Source organism: Salvelinus sp. IW2-2015, linkage group LG20 (assembly GCF_002910315.2).
Source record: "Salvelinus sp. IW2-2015 linkage group LG20, ASM291031v2, whole genome shotgun sequence".
Lineage (NCBI taxonomy): Eukaryota > Metazoa > Chordata > Actinopteri > Salmoniformes > Salmonidae > Salvelinus > Salvelinus sp. IW2-2015.
In genome coordinates, this window is record NC_036860.1 from 8,356,422 (window position 1) to 8,365,771 (window position 9,350).

Sequence of the window (9,350 nt, forward strand, 5' to 3'; positions counted from 1 at the left end):
AAACAATGATATACTGTATCACACACGGGGCAGTGTCATAGTTTGGTTTAGACTAATTATAGGCCCAACTTATTCTGGCTTTACCTTGTGTTTATAGAGAGTGAGAGCAGTGTGGCTGATGACATTGGTCCGTTCAGCAGAGCAGTTGGATCAGATACATTATCTGTTGCAGTAATACAATCATCTGTTACTGCCATTAACAGGCCCACAAGGAGATAACCAGCTGTTTCACTGTGATTAGTCACTTATGGATAGATTCCCAGTTAYCTAACGGACAGATAGACAATGAATGGGTGTGCTGTTGTGTTCAAATGAAATGAGAATGGGTTCCCAGAGGTTAGACACTCAACAGATCTTATCGGGAATACTTTTTTTTTAACCACCTATAGTACCAGTCAACGTTTGGACACACATACTCATTCAAGGGTTATTCTTTTGTTTTACAATTTTTATTGAGAATAATAGTGAAGACAGCAAAACTATGAAATAACACATATGGAATCATGTAGTAACCAAAAAAGTATTAAACAATCAAAATATATGTTTGAGTCTTCAAAGTAGCCATCCTTTGCCTTGATGACAGCTTTGCACACTCTTGGCATTTTCTCAACCAGCTTCACCTGGAATGCTTTTCCAACAGTCTTGAAGGAGTTCCCGCATATGCTGAGCACTTGTTGGCTGCTTTTCCTTCACTCTGCGGTCCAAATCATCCCAAATCATCTCAATTGGGTTGAGGTCGGGTGATTGTGGAGGCCAGGTCATCTGATGCAGCACTCCATCACCCGTCTTCTTAGTCAAATAGCCCTTACACAGCCTGGAKGTCTGTTTTTGGTCATTGTCCTGTTGAAAAACAAATGATTGTCCCACTAATATCCAGATGTGATGGCGTATCGTTGCACAATGGTGTGGTAGACATGCTGGTTAAGTGTGCCTTGAATTCTAAATAAATCACTGACAGTGTCACCAGCAAAGCACCCCCACACCATCACACCTCCCCCTTCATGCTTCATGGTGGGAACCACACATGCAGAGATAATCCATTCACCTACTCTGCATCTCACAAAGACACGCCAGATGGAACTAAAAATCTCGAATTTGGAATACAGCAGACCAAAGGACAGATTTACACCGGTCTAATGTCCATTGCTCGTGTTTCTTGGCCCAAGCAAGTCTCTTCTTATTATTGGTGTCCTTTAGTAGTGGTTTCTTTGCAGCAATTTGACCATGAAGGCCTGATTCACCCAGTCTCCTCTGAACAGTTGATGTTGAGATGTGTCTTTTACTTGAACTCTGTAAAGCATATATTTGAGCTGCAATTTCTGAGGCTGGTAACTAATGAACTTATCCTCTGCAGCAGACGTAACTCTGGGTCTGGTGGCGAGAGAGCCAGTTTCATCATAGTGGCTCTCATGAGAGCCAGTTTCATCATAGYGCTTGATGGTTTTTGTAACTGCACTTGAAGAAACTTAAGGTCTTGATGTAACGGCTGTGAAATGGCTAGTTAGTTAGCGGTGCTACGCGCTAATAGCATTTCAATCGGTGACGTCACTCGCTTTGARACCCTGAAGAAGTAGTGGTTCCCCTTGCTCTGCAAGGGCCGCGGCTTTTGTGGAGCGATGGGTAACGACGCTTCGTGGGTGTCAGTTGTTGATGCGTGCAGAGGTCTAAAGTTATACTGTTACATTGACATTTTCAGGATTGACTGATGGACTGTCATTTCTCTTAGCTTACTTGAGCTGTTCTTTCCATATTATGGACTTGGTCTTTTACCAAATATGACTATCTTCTGTATACAAACCTGCCTTGTCACAACATAACTGAGTCGCCACAGGAGTCGCTGGTGCGCGATGAGAGAAGGATATCCCTACCGGCCAAACCCTCCCTAACCCGGACGACGCTGGGCCAATTGTGCATCGCCCCATTGRCCTCCCGGTCGCGGCCGGCTGCGACAGAGCCTGGGCTCGAACCCAGAGTCTCTGTTGGCATAGCTAGCGCTGCGATGCAGTGCCCTAGACCACTGCGCCACCCGGGAGGCCCCACAAATTAACTTTTAACAAGGCACACCTGTTTATTGAAATGCATTCCAGGTGACTACCTCRTGAAGCTGGTTGAGAGAATGCCAAGAGTGTGCAAATCTGTCATCAAGGCAAAGGGTGGCTACTTTGAAGATTTTCAAATATAAAACCCTTGCTTGGTTACTACATGATTCCATATGTGCTATTTCATAGTTTCGATGTCTTCACTAAGAGAATAGTACAAATAAAGAAAAACCCTTGAATGAGTCGTTGTGTCCAAACGTTTGGCTGGTACTGTATGTTGAAATAAGAGTATTGAGTCATTGCCAAATATACTGTATCAGCAACTGAATGTATCAGCAACTGCCAGTTTAAAATGAACGAGTTGGACCTTATTATATTCAATGTTTATTGCTTTCCTCTGGAAAAGAATATCGCAAGACTGACTGAAGTAATTTTCCCTCTGGCTTTAAATTATAGTGAGGGAGATATCAAATAAAGAAATTATATGGATTCTTTGCAGGTTTTCGTTGATAGGCCTGTTGAAAAAAAGCATCCATCAGAAATTATAACGGCAGATTAAATATAACTGCGAGTATTGCTTCCACGGGCTCCACAGTGTGTGTGTGTGTGTGTGTGGGTGTGTGTGTGTGTGTGTGTGTGTCATGAATATTGAACTGAACTGAACCAGTCTTTATAGCCCCCTAGAGTGATGTCATTTTGAATATTGTATAGCTACCTGTGTGTTTATGCTAGAGACCATCTTGTAGTGTATACAGGGCAATCCCCTCTTTCCGCTGTCAGCCGAGATATAAAGTTTGCRCCCATTCCATAACATGGGGCTTGTGAAAGAAAGCAGCTTTTTTTTTTTACATGAAAGGATCCGGATAAGAAAGTCATCACAAAATCAGCTGTAGAACCCAAACCGTTTGAGCTACAAAGTCATATTTCAAAGAGGTCTTCTCACAAAACAGACTGTCCAGACCAAACTGTTGGAGCTATGTCACCAAAATCGAAAGGAGACTCTCACAAACACGAAGGTGTCAGTTGTTTTGCTCTACTACACACACAAGCTTCAGGGGAGTCATCTGAATTTAACCCAGTACTGGGCTGTAGAAATTACAAAAAGTGCATAGGGGGTCAAGTGTGCCAAAAATAATGTGACAAAACATAAAATATTTTCTTATCTTTCAGATATAAGGACAGACACTTCAAAACCTTGTTGCTTATTATTTCTTTTTTTTACTTTCTATTTTGCCTTCTGTGAATGTGTTATTCAATGTGTTTATATGGGGTACAGCAGTAAAGGCAAAATTCAATGTTTCATCAAATCATTTTTTAAATCTATATTTGTTTATACCTACAGGGGTCCTAAAATTCCAAATCAAATGCCTGAATGATCAATTTTATGACCCTCTTAAAACAATTCMATATGTTAGCTAAGTAGATAATGCGATCTAAGGGCTTAGAGTAGACCTACAGGGGCACTTTGCCAACTGAGTTTTTTACTATAGCTAATCTTAACCACTGCTCCTTTTTACTGAGAACTACTAGGACATAAAGCCCAAACACAAGCCCACCATGAGCCAGAGAAGCCAGGGTCAATGTGCAGACATAGCGAGACAGGGGGGGGGGATATCCTCCGTGTACAATGTAAAACACCAAATAAGGCATAAATTAGGCCGATACCCGCTAATTATCGATATCCAGAAAAGAGACGTTAAATTCTACAACCACCTAAAAAGAAGCAATTCCCAAACCTTCCATAACCAAGCCATCACCTACAGAGAGATGAACCTGGAGAAGAGTCCCTTAATCCCCTAAGCAAGCTGGTCCTGGGGCTCTGTTCACAAACACAAACAGACCCCACAGAGCCCCAGGACAGCAGCACAATTAGACCCAAGCAAATCATGAGAAAACAAAAAGATAATTACTTGACACATTGGAAAGAATTTACAAAAAAACAGATCAGACTAGAATGCTATTTAGCCCTAAACAGAGAGTACACCGTGGCAGAATACCTGCCCACTGTGACTGACCCAAAATTAAGGAACTCTTTGACTATGTACAGACTCAGTGAGCATAGCCTTGCTATTGAGAAAGGCCGCCGAAGGCAGACCTGGCTCTCAAGGGAAGACAGGCTATGTGCACACTTCCCACAAAATTAGGTGGAAATTAGGTGGACTTCCTAACCTCCTGCCAAATGTATGACCATATTAGAGACACATATATCACTCAGATTACACAGACCCCTGATTCAAGTATTTTTTTGCCAGATCCTAATTGGTATGTCGAATTTTATGTTCCTTTTGATGGCATAAATTGAAATTGAATTGAGAGAGAGTTGTAGAAACATTAGCCAGAAGTAGTCAGCCAGAGAGCAGGAGACAGTCCACCGGGCTACCAGCCAAGATCTTCTGTCTGGAGGGAGAGAGGCTAGAATCAACACAATCTAATTAGACCCAATCAAGTAGAACAAAATGCACAAACACAGAGATGGAATTAGTGGAAGCATTTGGGATATTTGAAATGGTGTATATGCGTCCCAGTAACATAGTCTCATCAGGGATTTAATGGTAAAATGTTAGGTGGGTGATACTTCAATGCATTTTTCTGCGAAGGGTAAACTGTTGAGCAAAAAAAAAGTGGGTAAACTGCATTTACATGTGGTTATCCTCCACTAGACCACTGCTCTTAATCCCAATATAATATTATATTGTAGAAGCAGAACTATCGCAGTACCACAGCAATGTAGACACACAACTAAGATGGTTAATGATGAAATGCTTGAACAGATTTTTTTTTAATCGTCATGGCARTCATACTTTCTGAAATATCAAGACTAAAGAAAAGCCTTTCAAAATGTCTTAACAGCCATGTTGAGATTTCCTATCCTGTTGTTTGACTGGCAGGGGTTTTCCTCAATGAGGAGCTTAGTTTTGCAAATCAAGGCCAGCCACTCAGCCTGGCCTGTCAATCATCCCTCTCTCCTTGGCTTCCAATAATAGACAAAGAATGTAATGTGATATTCAGCCATTCTATTTTGTGCAGATCGTCTCTCGTGTTGGGTGGATCTGGGGGGGAGGAGAGACAAAGGAACAGAGGAAGGGAGACAGAGGAAAGACATAGTAATGTAATGCACTGAATTATAGATGAGTAAAGAGAATTGATAGCCATCTATGAGCAGTTTGTCACGTGACCCCGCAAGTTGCCTTAAATACCAGATGAGGTAATGATGTCTGAGTCCCAAAGTGGCACCCTATTCCATATTTAGTGCACTAGTGCTCTGGTCAGAAGTCATGTACTATTAAGGGAATAGGGTGTCATTTGGAACTTAGATGATGTGAGATCTGTTTTCCTGCTGTCTCAGTCGGACCTGTAGTGGGGTAATACTTATCATATGATATTATATATATACCTCACAAGCGACCTGTGATAAAACTATGCCATTTGTATGTTAACAAAGTCTATTAAACGGAATATCTGACTCCATAAAGATGATTTAGCAATGTGCAAGAGACTATTGATGAGTTACAGTAATAGAAAGGTCAAGAAAGATCTGAGAATGGAATTCTAAGGGAAAATAGATTTAATATCATTGTAAAATGAACGTTACATTATACAATGCATACAGCTTCAGTTACAAATCATTAACAACCATTACAAGGCATTATTCTAGGCACGATCAGAGAGGGGGAGAGAGAGAGAAGTCATAGCTTGAAAGGCCATGCCCCCAAGAGGCCTTGGGGAGGAAAGAGAGAAGTGTATCTCACCAGCGACAGGTCAGGAACAAAGAAAAAGAGACAACGAATCCAAGACCCCTTTATAACATCTGAGTTGTTTGGATTCACAATCTGAGTTGTTGACCAATAGTATTACTGTAAAGTTAACCTCCAATCAGCTATGAGACCTAGAGAATGTAAAGACAACTGAACCTCTGCTTCATAGACGTGTGACAGAATGGGGGATGTCAAGAGCAGCACAAAGAGGGCTGAATTCCTAAGACAACACAAAGGAAATCCTTGCATACAGTGTAAATAGTCACTTGGGGGAGCTAGGCCACCCTACAGACATGTTCATCCTTGATCGTCAAGGACAGCTTTGCAGGTACAGACTAGCTCTCTCCTCAGTCTTCTCTGCACAGAGAGAGGATCGGTTTACCTGGGGGTGCAGTGGTGGTGAAGCCTCTGACGCCTTTCTGTCGCATCCGCAACCTTAACTTAACCGCTGGGCTGGAAGGAGACAGTGATGGAAASCTGATCTTTATCTACACTCAAACTGACAATACAATGAAAAAATATTTGCAACTGCACTATTAGAAAAGATGGTGCTATCTAGAACCTGAAAGGGTTCTTCGCCTGTCCCCACAGGAGAACCCTTTGAAGAACCCTTTTTGGTTCCAGGTATAACCCTCAGTAGTGGAAAAAGTACCCAATTGTCATACTTGAGTAAAAGTAAAGATACCGCAATAGAAAATGACTCAAGTAAAAGGTACCCAGCAAAATCTACTTGAGTAAAATTCTAAAAGTATTTGGTTTAAAATATACTTAAGTATCAAAAGTAAAAGTATAAATAATTAGAAATTCCTTATATTACAGTTTTTTTCAATTGCTAACATGCATTGGTCAAAGCTGAAGTCACATTGTCAAAACTCTTCACACAGTCAGCGAATCAGAAGTGTATGTGGACCAAACTGTGAATCATTGTTCATTGCTTTCACACAAAATGCATTAAATGACCACATTCTCCGAAATCCATGAACACTTTTCTCATTCATACTCCACCACCTGCAAAACTATATATTTTCAGCACGTTTTCAAATGCTACACACTGTTTCCAAAACTGTTAAAAAAACAAATTCAAAACAGAATGATGGCAAATGTCGTGCATTTCTGCAGTAACCAGATTGAAACATATAGAAAATCTCAGCAGAATATTTAATCACTCCAAACACAGCTGATTGTCACGCCCTGACCTTAGTTATCTATGTTTTCTTTATTATTTTGGTTAGGTCAGGGTGTGACGAGGGTGGATATGCTTGTTTTGTATTGTCTAGGGTTTTTGTATGTCTAGGGGTGTTTGTAAGTCTAGGCATATGTAGGTCTATGGTGGCCTGAATTGGTTCACAATCAGAGGCAGCTGTTTATTGTTGTCTCTGATTGGGGATCATATTTAGGTTGCCATTTTCCCTTGGGTATTTGTGGGTTCTTATTCTATGTTTAGTTGCCTGTCTGCACAAGCCATATTAGCTTTAAATAAAGATGAATGTACGCTTATCACGCTGCGCCTTGGTCTCCTCCTTACGACGGCCGTGACACTGATTGCAATTTCAGTTTAAAGCCTACCCAAGTATCCATCTTTCAGTCTCATTATCAAACAGACAAAAGAGAATGGCTTCGGAATGATTTAGTTTGGAAACATGGATGAAGGAAGACAGGTTGGTGGGGAAAGAAGAGTGGCAGGGAGCGGGAGAATGCATGGAGGACAAAGGAGAGGAAGACCAAGAGCGGTGGTCTTTGATGAGATAAGGACCACAATTATTGACCATGTTGTAAACAATGGTCTCTCTTTGAGAGAGGCCGGTTTAAGGGTGCAACCAAATCTGCAGCGTTCAATAGTTGCATCAATAGTACGAAGGTTCCAGCAAAACAACAGGTGAGATGTGCATCCTTCAATGATAATTGAACTACATAAAACAGTACAATACAGTATGTTCACATTTTTACATGTACTGCCATTTTGAAATATATCGATTGTTTTGTGTTTTTCAGTGGGATCCAAAGGTTGCCTCCCACAGGAGGGAGAGGCAGAATATTATCAGATGTGCAGGAAATTGCCATTGTTGACATGGTAATTGGCAACAATGCAATAAAACCACTGGAAATTCGGGACAGAGTGCTGGCAGATAATATCACTTTTAGGAATGTGAATACGGTCAGCACATCGACAATTGCCAGAGTCCTAGAGAAACATAAAATAAGGATGAAGCAGTTGTACCCTTTGAGAGAAACAGTGAACGTGTGAAAGAACTCCGGTATCAATATATCCAGGTAAGATGTCTGTTCAATAACCAAACAGGGTACATACACAGCTATGCATAATGTAAAGTACTGCAAAACTGTGGATTTACTCTATTTTAGAGTAATAAAGATGGAAGCCAGGCAAACTGCACATACATTCATCTTTGTGGATGAAGCTGGAACCTGGCAAAAACACGCTGCAGGGGAAGAAATGTAATTGGACAGAGAGCAACCGTGGATGTCCCAGGCCACAGAGGAGCTAACATCACAATGTGTGCAGCACTGTCCAATGATGGTTTGCTGTTACACAAACTACTCACTGGCTCTTACAATACAGAGAGGCTCATTTCTTTTCCGGATGACCTGTATAATCGACTTGTGCCAGCGGAGGAGAGAAGGGCGGAAACTCCTCTACCTTCGTTGTTGTGTGGGATAATGTGGCATTCCACCACTCTGCTGCAGTCACAGACTGGTTTGCTGCACATCCCAGGATGTCAGTACTATTCCTGCCTCCATACTCCCCCTTCCTAAACCCCATAGAGGAGTTTTTCTCTGCGTGGAGGTGAAAGGTTTATGACCACCATTCACATGACCAGATGTCCTTACTGGATGCTATGAATGTGCGGTGTAGATACACTTCTCCTGAAGACTGCCAGGGTTGGATTAGACATTCCAGAAGATACTTTCCAAGATGCATTGCCAGAGAAGACATAAGATGTGATGTTGATGAGAACTTGTGGCCAAATGCAGGAGAGAGGGAGAACTAGAACCCTCACAGTACTGTACAGTATGAATGATTATACTATACATGTTGAGTTTTTTTGTAATTATTATTGCAGCCCTGAATTTCAGGATTTTTATTTTGGTTTCAACTTTTTATTTTTCGCAAGTAAATTAGTAGATGCAAAGATATAGAAAAAAATAAAGGCTATTCAAGCAAAGTGCTGCATTACTGATTCATTATTGTTACATATACTTTAGTACAGTCAATAAAGTGAAAAGGTGCTATTCTTTGTCACGTCTGCTTCCAACTCACTCATACATGTAGATACCCTGAATGCAGATCACTTTCCATCTCACACATAGATCTCCTGAACGCAGCTCACTCTCCAGATCCCAATCACACGAATTCTGATCACCTGTTCACACACCTGTATGTCATTATCACACACTATTTAGTTCAGTTCTTTGCGATATTGTTTGTTTTTGACACACTTCTCTTCGGAGCGCTGGTTTTCCCGTCATGTACTCATCCCGTGTTGGATAGTTTTTGCCTGCCTCACTAATGACGCCTTTTGCCTATTCCCTGCCTGTA